The sequence below is a fragment of the Ascaphus truei genome, chromosome 20, assembly GCF_040206685.1.
Source record: "Ascaphus truei isolate aAscTru1 chromosome 20, aAscTru1.hap1, whole genome shotgun sequence".
NCBI classification, from domain to species: Eukaryota; Metazoa; Chordata; class Amphibia; order Anura; family Ascaphidae; genus Ascaphus; species Ascaphus truei.
The window spans coordinates 19051629-19070567 of record NC_134502.1 but is presented as its reverse complement, the minus strand read 5'-3'; the positions used below and the strand labels follow the sequence as shown (position 1 = coordinate 19070567).

General features: G+C 45.1%; 1 protein-coding gene across 1 annotated transcript in view; it reads right to left on the bottom strand.

The window, feature by feature from the left end:
• The window catches only part of LOC142470725 (hepatic lectin-like), a 79467-nt gene that overhangs the window by 45486 nt on the left and 15042 nt on the right, over positions 1 to 18939 (bottom strand). Inside the window, exons 3-4 of the transcript XR_012789317.1 lie at positions 2370 to 18544; positions 412 to 548 (exon numbers count right to left, since the gene is read on the bottom strand). The gene's annotated coding sequence lies outside the window, so the exon portion shown is untranslated. The remainder of the gene's footprint in view (positions 1 to 411; positions 549 to 2369; positions 18545 to 18939) is intronic.

Genomic DNA, 18939 nt, shown 5'->3' with positions numbered 1-18939 from the left:
AAAAAATAACGGTCAGGTTATAAATAACATACCCGGAAATTGTACTCACCCCCAGTCACCCCACCCCTCCCCTCATAATCCCTCACCCCCTCCCTCTCCCTCTCATTCTCCCCTCTCCCACAGAACACACAGAGGGCAGCACACAGATTTACCGGGCCCAAAACTAGAGTTACGACCCCCCAAATACATACAACCCCCCAAATACTCAAACCTCGCACCCCCAATACATACAACCACATTACCCCCTAAATTCATACAACCCCCACACCCCCTAAACACATACAAAAAAAAAAAAACCCCAGCCCTAATACGTACAACCCTTCGTTTTTTTTTTTAAATTCCTGAAAATCCTTTTTTTTTTTTACTGTAAAGTACTTTTTTCAGTGAATCATTTCTCTGGCTCACTTTTACCTTCCTGATATTTTTTTTTAATACATTCTGCTGATTGTATGCTGGGAACTTTCTTCTTTGTTATTATTGTTGAGGGAAATAGGGTCTCCTATTGTTCTCGATGCATCTCCCTTTGGGCATTTTGCCAGTCACCAAACCTTAAAAACAAAACAAACTTGGTAGGACGCCTCACTGAGCACGTGAGCTAATAAATCGGCCAGGCACAAGAGCTTTTAAACGAAAGATACAAAAATAATTTACTAAAGAATTAAAAAAAAATAAAAAAGGTACAAACAATTAACACACAGACAATATACAGTCAAAATAAAAAGGGAAAGGAAACATAAAACCCTAACACTTACAGGGAGACTAATCTCACGGAGCTGGGAGTCTCTCGGTAGAAGGGGACGGAGGGAGTCCTTGGAGCTGGGGAATAGGAACGTCGTCACGGTGGGTTGCTCCAAGGTGAGGATTGCTACCGAGGCTGGCTAGGTGTGTAGGAATATACTGGGGCATGCTGACATAGGACTATGGAAGTCCTCAAATGAACAAATCTCAAGTTTGGGAATATGACCGCCCCAGACCGGTACAGGTGAGGTTTAACCTAGAAGCCATGGAGGAACAAGTATATGGCCCAGTTTTAATGACAAACTGCCCAATGATTGGAGACTTGGGCATTTAACTTTTAGACCAATCCCCATGCAAAGGTGATCTTTACTCGTTGGCCGATCAGCACGAACTGAGATGTAAAAGACAGACCAATCAGTCTGGAGTGGGGGGTGGGCGGGGGGTATAACTTGGGCGTCAATAACAGGACTCATGGGTCAGGTCAAAATCAGTTTAAAGCAGGGTATGTAAACTCTTGTCAATCCCTGGAACTGGGGTTTTCAATAGCCGGACAATCACATTGGCCAGGGTGGCCTGGCTCTAAACAAAGAGACATAAATTGGGTGCACAATCTGGGCCATTACGAAGTTACTACAGTCGAGTGGAGCCAGACCCCATACCATAAGAAACAGGTCAGCATTATCAAAGCTCTTTTTGGGGTATTTCACTGCCCTTTTTGACAAGAGGGGCGCTTGATAGTACACAGAGAACCAAGACACACTGGATATGTGACCAGGCTCTCAGCAGGCTTGGGGGCATGCCCCGACCACTGCCCTTTTTGGACAAGGTGCTCTGGCCTTCCTGGATACTTGGGAAAGACGATGTTTATAGTGTAACACGCAACACACATAATATCCATACAGAAATAGCTATACACTTGATGCAAATAAATAAAGTACAGGGGAAAAGAGGGCTACTAGCTGGGAAGCTGTGTGTTGGTGTGCAATGGCGGGTTTCCCATTAGGCCCGTGCCTAGCGTGGCAAAATTTTGGGGCGGCAAAAATGTCCACCCTCATATACTTTTGACGCATTCTCGGGCCTATCGAGCCTGATGGAAAGTCACTTAGTTGTTGCTCATTGCTATGGCAACGTGATGTCACAGCGTCAAATGACGCGATGCCATGCGACATCATGTTGGGGACGTCAAATGACACTGTGGTTCAGGAGGAGGGGGCCGCAGCAAGGAGGCGGACGCAACAGCTAAGTGCCATGGGGCGGCGTATTTTCAAATCCGCCGCTGTGTGTACGTGTCTTGGGGGGGAGCTGTGTGTATGATTTTTGGGTGGAGGGAGCTGTGGTTATCTATGGGGTGGAGCAATGTGTGCGTTTGATTCATTGGGGGGGAGGTGTGTATGAGATGGGGGACTTGAGAGAGTGAGCAAAAGAGGGGGTGTAAGAGAGGTGGAGGAGTGAGAGGGGGATGTGTTGGGGTAAGTGATAGAGAAGGGAAGAGAAGTGAGTGAAAGATGATTGGTAAACAATTTTGTATTTTTTCCCGGTTTATCACTTTAAAATGTGGTCACCTTAAGGATTAAGCACTTGATTCCTCCAGAAGGGTCTCTCAGTGCTGGTTCGTGCTCTTGTGTTCTTACCTGACGAAGCAAAGAAATTTGCGAAACACGTTGTTCCCCGTCGGTACGTGCTTCCTGTTGTCCACTGAAGGCCACCGTAGCCTCCACAAGCTCTCCGATAACGGTCCTGCTGATGGACGCGGAAGTGGGAGGAAACTGTAACGGAAGACTCAACGCAGCTACCAGAGCTGGAGAGTGTTTGTTTACATGCGAGTTACTATATACTCATACTGTGCATCAATAAACTGCATTTATTTTATCTGTGCCTGTGACTGTCTTCCTTACTGGGACTGTTGGAGGGACGCTGGTCGTCCACCACCAAAGGCCTGCAGAGTGACTGATCCAGTGGCGGTACAATCTATGTACAAAGAAACTCACTAATGGGAAGGGGCTCACACACGGCTGTGTGAGTATAGCTATTACATCTATTCCCCTATCCCATCCTCAACTGTTTTGTGTCTAAGAATATCACTGCTACCGAGTGTCTTAACATATTTTTTATATATTCATAATGTGTGCTTACCACAATCGCCACCTTCTTATGTTCTTACGCCTGGACTACTACAATGCCCTTTACCTGGCATTTCCGGAAACAGAACTGTGCCGTCTGTAGCTGGTAGAATTCTGAAGTCAGGTTCCTAACAAACCAGATCCATTCTTGCCACAGGACACCTGTTCTCCGTACTGGCTGCTGGAAGATTGCCATGCTGACATTCGAAACTCTATATAATCAGAGTCCCAACTACCTGCGAGAGCACCTAGTTCCCGACACTCCCACTCGCTCACTTAGATCCGCAAGTGAAGGACTCCTAACCGTCTCCAGAATTTCCCGACTTCTTTTGCCGCCCAACTTTTAACCATGGTGCACTTACTCTCTGGAACCCTCTCTGGATGGTCCAAGTGGCGCCCACCCTGGAAATCTTTCAAAACCGACTCAAGACTTACAGATGTAGTAGGACTTACTGTCCCCACTGCCACGGATGAACAAGCAACAGTCCATGCTTCCGAATGAGACCCCCCCCCAGTGTTAATCCTTCCGTGCCATGACCGCGAAGACGTTAAGACTTAGTACATCTGTACCTCCTTACCCAGCCATTTGATGAATGAACCACAACCTGACAATTTCAATCCATCCTATATTCTGTTCATATTTTGATCTTGTTCTGTTTCTTTTATAGCTGTAAAGGTTTTCCTTTGTCTAGCTTTAAATGCGGGAAGCGCTTTGAATCCCACTGGGAGAAAAGCACTATACAGTATAAAGATGTTATTGTTGAACAGCACCAGCTCAACTGGCACATCTGAACGATGAATAATATACATTTGCAGATAATGTATTTGTTATATACCATACTACATATAACATTTACAATTTAACCCCAAGAGTTCACGCACATTCATTTAGCATGTGATTGATTGCCAACGCGTTGAATCCAAGGAATTAAATAAGTGCACACTAGCAATTACATCTCATGTGTAAACACTACTTCATACTTGTCTCAGATAGAAGTTTGTTTACATAGTTTGGTGTCTTGCATGCAACATACAACCAAACAGCTCTTACTACCTGTCACGGGAGGTCAGGACTCTCTCACGGGAACAAGCACCAGACAGGACACAGAGATAAGATAAATGAGCGTTTATTTTGTCCGGAGCCAACAGATGCAACACAATATCACCAGCAGAACTATACTCACACCACACAGTGAATACAGGGGGGAGTCCTAGGTGCCCAGTGCCACCAAAATGGCTCACCCGGCGCAGCTTCCACTCCTGTGGGTGATCGGGAACTCCAGGCAGCGCTGGCTGCAAGATGCAGGCAGGCATGTTTCAATCTCCCGCTTCAGAAAGGCTCACAGCCTCGTCTAGGGTGTCCCTGGCACAACCTCAGAGAACACCATATAGTCCATGTCCACGCCAGTGCAGGAATGATCTGTGGAACGGAGATCGGCCGCCCCTTTTCTAGGTTCCTGTCGCCTTAGGAAATCATGGAGAAATGGTGGTGACCAATCACAGCACGAACGCTACCTGGGCGAATCGCAGAGCAAGCTACATAGGCCAATCAGGGCAGTGGGAAAGTAAAACCACCAAGACCTGAGTCAGTTGGGTCTTGAAACCTCAGGGTCCAGCTTCAACTGGATTCAGATGAATCTGTGGAGATTGATGACTCTATATAACACGAACAATGGCCCTGTCCTCAGCCATAGTTCCCCAGGCCCGAGTACACACCCTTCTCCCTCCAGTCTCAACAACAGCCATTTCTCCAGACATTGGCTGAACAAAGGGTTTCTCAGCACTGCATGTCCAGAGACATTTTTATGTTTGCAATTACATTACACACAGAAAAGAAAGGTTTCTGTACACATACATTAACATAATAGATTTAGCCAGGTGAGACTGACGGTAGGGTGTAACCGGTCTGCATAATAAAGATTACGCCTGATTTGTTACCCCTGAAAACCATGGGTTCCTGGCAGCTAAGTAGCACCATAAGCCAAGGGCCATGTATTGTACCATGTAAAAGTAAAAACATGACCTGCTTTTCCACTTTACCTGTTGCTCTGTCCCAGAAACATAACACTTCGGGAGTGTAAGCTTTAGGTGGGATATTTGGGTAGAAATTGTTATTTTGTTTGCAGGAGTTCAGGGGACAAAGTTACCGGTAGTCCACTAATTCTCCCAGCTTACAGACATGACTTGGGTTGACGTGGGTTGAGTTACACCGGGGCTACGTAGTGTATACTAGACTCCTGGATTTTGAGCCCATATATACCAGATCCATTTCCCTCACGGGTACAAGGTTCCCCAAAGTCTATACTTTATTAAAATATGTTATATAATGTTTTATACTGTACGTATAAGTATCTATCCAGTCAGCCCAGGCATCTACATAGGTGCTGGGATGTCTACATAGTCCGTAGTTCAAAGGAGAAAGGATGTCCAGAGGTGAGAAAACTGTTTGGTCGGCGAGGAAGGGCGATTCGCCAGGTCCGGAGAACAAAGGGCACCCTGTGGGGACACTTTTCGAATCTGCCAGACCTGGTGGAGCCTAACCAGCAGGTGGCAATGAGTAAGCTGAGGGAAGATACAGCTCGTAGGCGCACTTCCCATTGGCTAATTCGTATTTCCTGCCCACCTGGCTTTTCGAGCCGGCTTGACACGCCTCCTCTAACATCAGCCAAGAGACGAGCCCATTTTTATTGGCTAGTGGGAATTCCCACGCTTTGATTGGTCGCTCCTCCTACTTCCATGCTGAAAATACAATAGCAGAGGGTATGTAAGGAGTCGGAGAACCAGTCGATCTTGTGGCTTGATTCGAAGCACGGGCAGACTTTGCAAAGTTGCTCTGTTACGAATAGCAAAGCAACCGGCTTCATTTATGAAGCTAAGAAAGCCTGCCCTGCAGATACCAAGTCAAACGCGAGGTCCAAGTTCTCATTTTAGAACGTAGCGGTCGCGGCTATGGTTTTTAGCCGAAAAGAGGACCAGGAAGCCGGGAGGGATTTCCCGGTCAGGGTAAGCCTTCCGCAGCAGGCGCCCTGCACCTATTTGAGCCTAGTTGTAACCCCCAGACCTCCAATAAGTGTGTATTCTGTCTGTATTTTGTATATTCATTGTGTGTACATGGGTTTACCCGAATAAACCTAATATTATTCCACTACCTTGTTTTGCTTTCTGAATGATCCCGGTTAAAAAGGTGTTAAAAGCCCTGGTCTCCCGTTACAGAGTCACAATAGGATGTATATACAAGGCAACCCGGTATATTCAGACGATAAGGCAACAGCTAGGTGTCACCTTTATTACAAGAGCCCCATTGCCCATATCGTCACACTACTCTCCCACCAAATGTCTGTGAAGAATTAAAGTCACTGGCAGCAACCAAAGAGAATACTATTAAGCTGCAACATGAGGTTTGCCTAGGGAACTAAACTTAGTGTTACTTGCAAGGCTACAAAAAGCAGCCCTGGGTTGGGATAGATACACTGTCTTTTGAGGAGTAAATGGCCAGGTTCATTGAATCCCCTATTCGGGTGCATCAGATTACGAACCGGATAATCGGTGCGAATCCAGGAATCCAAAATTGGCCGATCCGTGTTGGAGGGTGTGTCCAGGATCCAATATCTGTGCTCAGAAAGCAGAAACGGAAAAGAGACTTCCTAAAAAAATTAAAAAAATTCTCTCTATACATAGAAAATCAACCATTAGTTTGTCAGTAAAAGATAAAAGTAGTGATATCATTGGTGTAACGGGAGAGCAGGACAATATATACGAGATTGACAACTACTTTGTTCTGACTGGCATTTGCAAACAAGTTATTATGGCCGGCCAGCAGGAGTAACACAATACAATGTTTTAGGTTCAAACTCACCAAAGCAGTAGTTACTGGGGTAATCCTAGCTCACTAGATGCTGGGCGCTGCTTCAGTAGGCTTACCCAGGATGTCTTGCACACGCCGAGTCTCACGGTACCGTAAGGATGCTAGTTGCGTCCTATCAGGTTTAAAAGTCACACTCGTCAATACCACCAAGCCTTGTTTTGGATCTGTGTGTCACACACCAATGGTCTCCCAGACGGGATCTAATCTAATTTACTTTGATCTGCAAGTGTTTACATAGTTTCCTAGTCTCCATCTAAAAGCATGGGAGACCGGGTGTCAACCAGAGCACAGATGCTAGGTGCCGGCCAATCACAGCACGGATACTACATCGGCCAATCACAGAGCGAGCGCTCACTTGTGATGGGTCAATCAGGCTCGTGGGAACTGACAGTGCTTTAGGACAGCCCACAGGAGGTGGGCTTGGGAGTGGGAAATTGAAACTGAACACTGGGAGCGGAGTAAGTTGGGGCCAGGTTTCAGGCCTCCGATTCTAGTTTCAGCCAGATACCTCCCGCAGAGATAGATGCCTCAGAGTCTGGGATGAACAATGACTCTGCTTTTAGAGTGACTGTTCCCCAGGCCTGAGTTGAGCTCCCCCCCCTGGCCTAATCACTTCACCCAGACCACATTTACATGGCAGCCCCAGATTCCTCTGTGTGTTGGCTGGCTAAGTGAAGTATCCTCCTCAACACACTAAGGAGTAATTTGAATACATTACATTATATATGCATAGGGGAATAAGCTGTTACAAGGCACACAATATCACACACTGCAGCCATTTTGGCTGCAATAAGATACTCTTTTTAAGCCAGAACTCTGTCATCCATCTGAACTGGTAGGGGCACTGGCCAGGCTTAACGTTTAACATGCTAGCCAGGTTGCCCCTACGTCACACTGGGGTTATAAATTAAAAAGCAGTGGTACGGTGTTACCATTAGTACCATCACACTTTGAGCTACGTTTATAACACATCCCAAATCATGGGCAATGCGTTAATCTCATTTAGGTATGATTGCTTGACTGCAATGCACATATAATTAACCATTGCCTGCCTCAAACTTCTATGTAACATGGCGTGAGCGGCTTCCTACTTAATAAAATAAACTGTCTTATCTCAATTCAAAAAAGGAGTGGTTTAGTTACATAAATTGGGCAAAACTCGTAAAAACCTGCTACGTCAGGTTAACCTAATAAAAAAAAAAGCCAGGTTCTATACCATACATTAAAAATGTTTCGAGTTTCATCAGCTGCCTTTCCCCATGATCTCTCTTTTATAGTTATGGGAAAGAAGTCTTCACTCAATTTGCTGTGAAACAGCTTCCGATAGCTGAAGAGAGCAGCTTCATTGATATAATTGTGTGGGAAGCAATGCCTCTCGCACAAGGGATGAAGCATCACAGCTAATCGAGTAAAGGCCTCGAATATGTACACTCTTCACAGGCTGCCTACCAACTAAATGGTCAACAACCCTCCGAAGGATAAAGTAAAGATCTACATAAGTACAAAAGAAACTTTATTGATGCAAACATTTTTTGTAGTTAAAAAAAAAAAAAAAACAACACAACAACTGTACAACAGGTTCTCCACAAGATGTGATCACATTTAAATATAATAGAACACATTAAAATAAACCATGCAGATACATCTGCCCGAAGGCTTTCAGGGCTAAAGAAGTTCATGATCCGAATTTAAAAAAAATTTTTTTTTAAAAAGCAGTCAGGATATTTGTTTGGCATTAAAATACGAGGAGCAAGATGAGGGAATTATTTTCATAAAATCGGATCAAATAGGGGGTCGGTCTCCTTCATATACAAATAAATGAGAAACAAAAACAAAAAATCAGGAATTCTTTCAAACAAAAGAAGTTCTAATGCTGATGAAGTTCCAAGTGTGCAGAACATTGGTGATGAAGAGCACAGGGTGGATACGCTAGCAGAATTACAATGATGGAGATCACAGGGCGGGAAACATCGGGTGCTGAAATGCTAGACGAACGTATGAACTCATGCCGATAGGAGACAAAACATCGAGCACGTTTTTCATACCGATGCAGGTCTCAAGAGTCGTAACACTGGCAAGATACCATAGTGTGAAGCTCAAAAATGGGGACAGTAAATTATATTAATGAAGGTATCACCCTGAAGGTAAGCTTAAGTGAACCATGACAAATGTTGGGTAACATAATTTATTTCACTCCCCCCTTCCCCCCCCCCCCACCTGATCTTCACCAAACCGGAAGAACGTATCGACTAAAACATTAAGTTATGTGCTCGCCTATTGAAGTTCAAATTAAGTCAAACATTTATTTAGTATAAAGATAAAGGTCAAGTCCGGCGAAAAAGGTAACTAAATTGACCTGATGGTTATGTTGAGCAAGACATCTTAAAATTACCAAAAGCATCGATTATGTTAAGCATCAAGCAATTTAGCATTCTTACTATGGCCTTCGGAAGGTTGGGTCATTTATGATTCTTTGAAGTTTGTTGCAATACATATTAACAGGCGTCATTACACGAAGCTGTGCACCTCCAATCCCCCATTTGGCTAATCAGGAAACCAAGCCATTTACTAGGATTCCACCTGTATGGTTAGCATTTGGGTCCTCTGGCAGCCAGGGGAACCCACACCGGTAACTCTGAATGCCCAAAACCAAAGCACATGCCCCCCACCTCTGACCGATGGTGGGTACACAGAAGAGCACTACCGAGACAACTGCAAGAACGCTTGCTCCTACCTAGTAAGTGCCCCAACTATTAATGGGAACAACCAAAACTCTTGAGAGCTGTAAACACCATGCAGGAATATACAGTTGACTTCAGAGGTGGCCAGGTCTTCTACGGAGCCAGAAGCCACATAGCTCCAAGAGCACACCACAAGCAAAACCTTAAAAGTGTGCAAAATACATTGGCCAACAGACTAAACAGTAGTTTCTGGGAACTATGGGGCCAGTACCAAAACCAGTGGCCACAACGCTCCCACAACACAAAAAAGCAAAACCTGAAAATAAGATGCAGTGGGTAGCCACGGACCACACAAGCGATCAGCTAGGCCACAGGGCTATCGAACGAATCGGTTTAATAAGGAAAAAGTACAATACACAAAAGGGGTTAACGGACAGACAAGCAGAAGTAAAATAAAGATGGAGACAACAAAAGCCTAAATCTTGCATGGGGGCTGGCCGTGTGTAGCTGGTGCCTCTTACCAAGGGTTGCAGGTTTGGGAGTCTTGGAGAAAGTCTTTGGTGCAACAGAGTCCGTGAGGGCAGTGCAAAGTAGTTGAGAAAGCAAAGTAAATGAAAGCTCCAAGGTGAGGCTTGCAGCAGCGTCAACCTTGCTTTCCCTAGGCAAGAAAGTGGTCTGTATACGAGGCTAGTTATACCTAGTAGGTCTTTTGATGCGCAAATGAAAAGGGGTTTACAGATGAAACCAATTGCATGGTGGGTTGCGAAATGTTCAATCAGTAAATCTGGCCTGTAAACCAACAGCCAATCAGAGGGCCCCATCTGAAGTTGGCCAAAGTTAGTGACGCTATCCCAGACGAAGTGGCACAAGCCTCTTTGCAGGGGGACGGATACTGGAAATTGTCATGGCAGGAGCAACCGATCAAAAGCCACCGTGGTGTGAGGAATGGTACCCGATAATGAAACAGAGGCCAGTAATAATTACGCCAGTGGCAGAACTAAGGCGAAAAATAAGAACTACGTAGGTATAGCTTTATTTATATAGTGCCATCTGTGTACATAGCAAGTCAGAGCAATAATACACGTGACATAGTAATGGAACACATCATGGGAATACGCGCATTAGATATAAAAGTAACATTAGGAAAAAGGGAGACCCTGCCCAAAAAGCCTACAATCTAAGTGGCAGGCAGGAACAACGTAGGAGGGCATTGTGTTAAGTACATTTGCAAGGGGCCAAGGTCGATGTATGAGGTGTATAGCATCAGCCACGGAGCTACCCATATGCTTCGTTAAAGAGCTGGGTTTTAAGATGAATCTTAAAAGGTGGATAGACAGGGTGCTAGTCGGATATTATGGGGTAGGGCGTTCCAGAAGTGTTAGGCATTCAGTTTTAGGAGGGAGAGGGCGACATCATTGAGCAGAACGGAAGAGTTGTGAAGGTGCATAGCGAGACATTAGGGCTGAGACGTAAGGTGGGGCGGAAGAGTAACGCCTTAAAAGTGAGGAGAATTTTGTGCGCAATACGGGATTTGATAGGAAGCCAGGGGAAGGATTTCAGCAGGAGACACGCTGAGACAGATTTAGGAGATTGTAGGGGGACACAAGTGAGAGGCAAATAGGCCGGACAGTAAAAAGTTACAATAGTCAAGACGGGAGAGAATGAGGGCCTGCGTTAGGCCTCGGCCATGGTTCTGGCGGACGGAGGCGCGCTGAGGCTCAGGGAAAGTGGGTGCTTTCCCTGGCCTTAGACAGCGCACCGTCCGGGGGCGTGTCGGCGGGCGGGCCAGTGACGTCACGGAGCTGGTTCGCCCTCATTGGGCGAACCGCTCACGTGACCGGCCCTGCGCTCCGGCAAGCGGGAAAATTTAAAATTTCCCTAAGACCTACGCTTCCGCAAGGCGAGCCCCTACTAAAGCCACTCATTGCGGCAGTAGGGGCTCAGTGCCGAGCGGAAGCGCGCCCGCAAGCACTATCTATGGACGCGGCCTTAGGCTATGGCCCCGGTGTCAGCGCTACACGCGCGCCTGCCAGGCTGGTGCCAGCACGTGCAGGTGGGAAAGAGGGGGGGGAGGGCGTGGCGAAGATATCACCCGGCAGCCTCACCCTCATTGGCTGAACCGCCAGGGCGTGGCCAGCGCTCCATCGACAGTTCTAAAGACCGTTTTACGGTCTTCAGAAAAATCTGGTCGCGCAACATGGCGGCCAAGGCAGCAAGCGGCCTCGGCAGCAAGCGGCCTCGGCCCCAAGGACCTAGCCTTAAGAGTTGTAGCAGTAGAGCGAAAGAGGGAAGTATCTTTGCAATGTTACGGAGGAAATAACTACAGGTTTTAGCTACATTGCGCCCCTTGGCGCTTACGTGTGTCCTGCCGCCTCCTTGCTGCTGCCCTTTATCTCCCTTGGAAGCCCAGCGTCTAATAAAGCCTCGGGGGCGTCAACGCGACGGCGCACTGCGTCGCGCTACCATGACGTCATGGCGTCACGTTGTCATGGCAACGAGACACCATGTGACATTATGTCATCGGCGGCGTCATTTGACGCTGGGGTTCCAAAGGAGATAGAGGGCAGCAAAACACAACCAAGTGTATTCCCATTAGGTCTCCGATAGGCCCGAGAGCGCGGCAAATGCATATGGGGATGGACATTTTTGGCGCCCCAAGGCCCGGCCTAATGGGAAATTCGAGTCTGAATGCGAGAGGAGAACGCGAGGGAGGAGTAAAATGTAACACCAAGGCAGCGTGCTTGTGATACTGGCTGTATGACAAGCACTATACTACAGCACAACGCACATGGAACACAACAAATATATCACACTATCATACAGCAAGTGGCAGGACCGCGAAAGAGAACAAGACAAAGTGGGGAACAATAGTGCTGGGGTCGATGATGAGGAAACAGCAGGCTGGACTCGGCCTTTAACAGGAAGCTCTGCTGACCCTTTGTGGACAGTTCAATTCCTGTCCATTTGCAACAATAAAACTTAAGTCTTCCTTAAAGCTGCAGTTCAGTCTTTTTTTTTTTTTTTTTTTTATTTATTTTTTTACTTCAATAGTTTTATGTGTGCAATCTCTAATTACCTAAAGAACTGTATAGCTGCAGGTCAATTCGTTCTCCATGTATTGATAGGTCGAAATTTGGTGACATAATTAGTGAAGGGATCTGTTTATATTCTGCTTGTCTGTCAGTGGAAGCTCATGAATATTCATGAGCACTCCTGCACTGACATGTGCTAGAGGGAGGGCAGGGCTGACAAAGGGGTGTGCCAGGGCTTGTGACAGGACAGGAAGGGGCAGAGCCTTAGCAAATGGCTGTTAAAATAGGATACAAGAAAATTGGTCTTTCAAAGTTGTTTTTTTAAAAACAGAAAATGCTAAAAGTATTTTTTCTTACTACAGAACTGATTTATTAAAAAAAACACACATGCAGGATATTGACTGAACTGCAGCTTTAAACAAATGTTACTTTGCTTAGCAGCAAAACATTCAAAATCCTATGTTTTGTTTTTAATAAATAAGTTTTGTACTATTGATGAAATATGGTGCTCATTTGCATGTCATTACTCAGAATTCCTGGCTGCAGTTGAAGCATTGTATGCTAAGAGATAATGGGGAAAGACAGGGTTGCAGACCAGAGACATGCAAATATGCTTGCAAGTGGTATTTCTATTTGCTGTAGTATCTAATTATACTTCCTAACCTTTAGTGTGTAGTGTCCTGTAAAACGGGTGCGCGGGCGGTTGCAGAGGCCCCGCGCTCTTCCCCAAGGCTTTTTATTTAATGCCAGGGGGGATCGCGTGAGGCCCTCGGCAACTCTCAACTTACCGGGATTCAGAAGCAGGGGGTGACGCGTCGCCATGGCAACGTGGCGTCAAATGACGCCGCGGCACCGGTTTACGTGACCAGTCGCCATGGCAACACAGCGTCAAATGACACCGCGGGGTCATGGCGTGACGTCACATGATCCTGCGGCATCATTTGACACCGGAAAACAAGGTGGGGGGTGGGGGCGCAGAACCAATAGTTTGCGCACCCCTGCTCTAACGCACGTCTTTTTTTTAACCCAGCAGTGCAAGAGCTTTGGCAACAAATGATCACAAACAGGAAAGTGTTGCAGTGTTCCCAGCAGGAGACTATGACGGCGTTGAAAGCTGTAACAATAGACAACAATGTTACCCGTGGTAATATGGAGGTTCTACTGCAGTTGTTGCATTCCACTGACTGAAGAACAGATGCAAAAGGCAGCCATTAGGCGAACCCAGGGAGCAGGATATTCACCGATTGATCCCGGGAGAACGGATCGATCGTCAACTTAGGCAATTGGTTTTCCTTAAAGGTATGCTGCTTTAAAGCAAACATTGGGCTGTTTCAGTTTCTTCTGAAACCCATTTAATTTTCATCAGTGCTTCTGATATATGTGTGTGGGGGAGGTGGGGGGTTGGGGGCGCTTTTAATCAAATGTAAACCTCTAGGCCCATCCTGCCCCCCGAGAGAGAGAGAAATTTGCAACCAGTAACCAGAACGAGCCTCCGCAGAAACAATTAGAAAATAACGTTTGCATTAAAACAAATTAAGGTCACAGCCTGCAAAACAAGAAAAACAGTTAACTCCAATTCTCCCCGTTGTTACCATATGTCATGGTTAAAAACACCATGACCAAAAAAAAGTAACAGCGATACAGGAAATTGTCAATGAAATAAATAAAAAAAAACGGAATAGCTTGTTCATAGCAGTTGTATATAGGTGAAGTGTAGCACTTGTTGGGCAAGGAAATCAAAACCAGATTTATAGTTGGATGAAGCAAGGAGTAGAGTAGTAGCAAAAAAAAGGAAAACGATAAATATGAGTCATTCTAAACATTATGGTCCATGTTTACCAAACAGTGTTCTGCCACAAGGCACCTAGCTCTGGAAGACCCCTTGCAGCCCCTTTGACTTGAACGGACTTGTAAGGTGTATTCCAATACCGGAAGACTACTTGGTAAAAAAATGGCCTCTCATCCCCGAGTTTTGATTTAGACCACTGTACATCGTTAGCTCGCATCCGTGGTGAGTACGATGGCGCGGGCGGTGCGATAAAAATGGCGTGCCGGGTAATATGAGCGGTTTGCCCAATGAGGGCGGACCAGCTCTGTGACGTCACTGCCACGCCTCCGACACGCCTCCACGTCACGTCTACCCCGTGGCCACGCGTGCACCAACCATGGATGCGGCATTACTTTCAGTTACGGGTGATTATTCCACAATACTCAAACCCACTACAGCGTTTTTCGGATTCTAACCACATGCAAAATGTCAAAAGCTCGTCAGCGGTGCTGGATAGAAGCTTTGCAAGTGCTTGGTTTCCCACACAAGTGGCTATGGACTTTGACTACAAGATACATGACTTCAGGTGGGATTGCACCTTGAAGTTGGCATGTTGACCCAATGAGATCTTAATTTTAATAACACGGTGTTCATGCACTAAATGGCGGCCCATGTCTTCTTCTAAAGGACTAGCTTTGATTCAAAGCTTCAATACATCTCCATGAGCCTAAGAGGAAGACCAGGTGGTGTATCTAGAAAATGGACAGGTCCTGCTGTCAATATGCAACACCCTTTTCAAACCTCAAAATACACACACACACATTTTTGTATAGGAATCTACTGCTAATCATATATAACATCATGATTAGTTTCATGGGTCATAATGGTGATACCATTTAAAGTTGCAATCCCTCAGTCGACCAAAAGAAAAATGAGCCACATTAATTGGCTTCCCTAAATAGAACTGGACAAAAAGCAAAGATTTAGCTACTTTAATTGGGGGGGGAGAGGGGGCAGTGTTTGTGAATCAAGTGTTTTCTTTACCCTTTTCCCACACCATCCTTATTGATAATTTCGTTTATTAATGACCTTGAGGTTGGCATCGAGAGCAAAGTCTCCATCTTTGCTGATGATACTAAATTGTGTAAGGTGGTAGAATCAGAGCGGGATGTAATTTCTCTCCAGAAGGACCTGGAGAGACTGGAAACGTGGGCAGGTAAATGGCAGATGAGGTTTAATACAGATAAATGTAAGGTTATGCATTTGGGATGCAAGAATAAAAAGGCGGCTTACAAATTAAATGGGGATAAATTGGGGGAATCCTTGATGGAGAAGGATTTAGGAGTGCTTGTAGACAGCAGGCTTAGCAATAGTGCCCAAAGTCATGCAGTAGCTGCAAAGTCAAAGAAGATCTTATCTTGCATTAAACGGGCAATGGATGGAAGGGAAGTAAACATAATTATGCCCCTTTACAAAGCATTAGTAAGACCACACCTTAAGTATGGAGTACAATTTTGTGCACCACTCCTTAGAAAAGACATTCTGGAGAGAGTGCAGAGAAAAACCACCAAATTAATAAAGGGGATGGACAATCTATTTTATGAGGAGAGGCTAGCTAAATTAGATTGATTTACATTAGAAAAGAGGCGTCTAAGAGGAGATATGATAACTCAATACAAATATATTCGGGGACAGTACAAGGAGCTTTCAAATTAACTATTCATCCCAAGGGCAGTACAAAGGACTCAGGGTCATCCCTTAAGGTTGGAGGAAAGGAGATTTCACCAGCAACAAAAAAAAAGGGTTCTTTACAGTAAGGGCAGTTAAAATGTGGAATTCATTACCCATGGAGACTGTGATGGCACATACAAAAAAAATTTCAAAAAAAGGTTGGACATCTTTTTAGAAAGGAAAGGTATACAGGGATATACCAAATAAGTAAACATGGGAAGGATGTTGATCAAGGGATTAATTCGATTGCCAATTCTTTGAGTCAGGAAGGAATTTATTTTTCCCCTTATGAGAAATCATTGGATGATATGACTGGGTTTTTTTGTTTGCCTTCCACTGGTTCAATAAGTAAGTATAGATATAGGATAACGTTTCTGTTACCTAAATTTAGCATAGGTTGATCTTGATGGACGTATGTCTTTTTTCAACCTCATCTACTATGTATAAGCCAATGAAGATAAGGAGAGCGGAAGGGCTTTGGCTATGGGAGCTTCGAATGAACACATCACAAAATCAGAAAAAAAAGGGAGGTGCCAGAGGAAATTTAAGCCCTCCCAATTCACCATGTTTACAAGCCAACTTTAAAAATATTTACTTAAAAATACAAAAGATTTGGGTAAAAAAAGGCAACCCCGAAACTTGTCACTGCCATTAGTACACTTTGGTCCCCGGAAGGATTGCCTCATTAATGGATCAACGTGAGAGAACTTCATAGATTTAAACAGTGGGTACAGAGCTTTTGAAGTCACCGGGTTCCTCTTCATGGGTACACACGACAGGCCTCCCTCACAATGATATTTCTGAAGTACCAGAGAGGCTGCAGCATATTAAGATTCACCATTTCCCCTTCTTGGTTACTCTTCCTCTGGAGCAACACAAACCTTTCCTGCTCTTCATCTGGTATCCTTACATAGCAGTTGTTGTGGAGAGGCATACACCAGAGAAATTACGAAGAATTCACGATACAAGGCAGGGTTACTGGTTCTTTCAAATGACCACACAATTCTTTCACATCGGGAAGTCTCCATCATAGATCTGAATTTTTGTTTTGTGTTGCAACAAAGGACGAATATCCCCAGTTCCAGCATGAATCCCCCCATTCCATGATCCTGAAAAACCGTAACGGTTATAAAAACTGGATGGGTTTCAAGTGACACACTCAAGTGTGAGATGATATATGGCATATTGCAATAGGGGAAACTGCCTTCTGCTTTCCGATGTTGGACACTAAGTGCCGGAGAGGGACAGGGTCTTCAGAACTGACTGGATGCAGACGGTCTCCATGTGGTAGATGGAGAATGAGGACGTATTTGCCAAGGACTAGAAGTGGGCTTCAGACCATGCAGCACAATGCATCATCCACCCTTGGAATTCCTGGAGAGCTTCACTAGTCATCAGGACGTTTATCTGGGATTTTCCAGGCTGAATAAAGGAATGAATAACCGAGTTGGAACATAAAAGTTCTCCTTTGTCATAAGAATAACAATAGCTTACTTTTGTGTTGGAACATGCTGCTGTCCTTTTGTAATCGATCACTAATGGGTCAGTTCCATATAGGACCAGATTGACAGGTTACTGTGATTAGAGATTGTTGTGGTCCTCCATAGAACTGACCCTTTAATCCAATAAACATATCACTGCCATTAGGTCACTTTGGTCCTAAGTAGAATGACACTAGAGTATAAACACATGAACATCTTGAGGTTACATTTAAGAAGAGTGGAAATTGACACACAGGTTAATTCTGAGCAGTACAAGTTGCCATGCTTGCCCTTGAGGTATGTTTTTTTACTGCCTTCTAATTAATACTTGGCCATTGAATCCATGTCGGGGAATAAGTTAGTAACTCTGCAGTTTGGGAGGCTCTTCTTTATCTCGTCTATCCCTTGGCCCTCAAACAAGATCCCATTGAGATTGAGATAATTTAGGGCTGGGAGGCTGATGCACACTTCCGTAATAGAATTCGGGGAGAGGCGGAAGCAGTATTCTAGCCACAGCTTCTCTAGCGTCTTGACGCCAGAGAGGCAGGCAAGACCTGCGTCTGTCAGAGAGCAGAAGTTTGTGAGGGACAAGGTCCGGAGACGCTTCATGTGACAACCTATTAAGTGCAGCGTGATGTCTGTAATATTACAACCATGAAGTTTTAAGTGCTCTAACCCCCTCAGACAGTTCACCGCCTTCTGGATTCCAAGGTCAGTCACTCTGTAAGTGCCGGAGAGGAATAGGGTCTTGAGAACCGACTGGCTGCAGATTGTCTCCAAGTGGTGGCTGGAGAATGAGGACACATTGTTGAGGATGAGGTTCTCCAGGTTGGGGAGGCTTCTGCTCTTGGCTGGAGATCCTTTGAACCAGACCAACGGGATCTCGCAATGGGAAAGCTCAAGCGTTTTCAATGTTGATGGTAGACAGTCGTAGCTCAGGGACCGGAGGCTGGTCTCTTCCAAATGAAGGTTTTCAAGGCTGGGGTAACGTTTCTCCAGCACCTGAAGAACAGCTGGGGTTAAGAACTCCTGCTTCTTCATTGAACGCAAAAGCCCTTTGATCTTTAAGGTTTGCAAGCCGGTCCCCAGCCAGTGCCGTACGAGATGCCACAATATCTTTGAATTTAGCTGTTAAGAAAACAAATAATTCACGTTAGCTTTGAGTTTACTGCAAAGATTTTTACAAATAAGGAAATCAATTGTATTGTCACTATCTTTGAAGAGGGTCAACCCCAATCGAATCCGAGTGTAAGATCCTCGCTACTTTTATATATGTTTTAGTTCCCTTATGTTCTGACTTTTTATATTAGTAAACCATCCTGATTCTTTGCTGCCAGCATTTGGAGCGCTACTCGGTTTATTTCTTTACATGGCTACACCGTGTTGATCGTGGTGGTGAGTATGGCACCCAAAATATATTATATATTTTTTTCGTTTAAAATAACTTTGGTGATTCTCTATTAGTGCACAAGTATCTTGTGTATTATATACTGAAGGCGAAAGAGCACAAAAGAAATATGCTC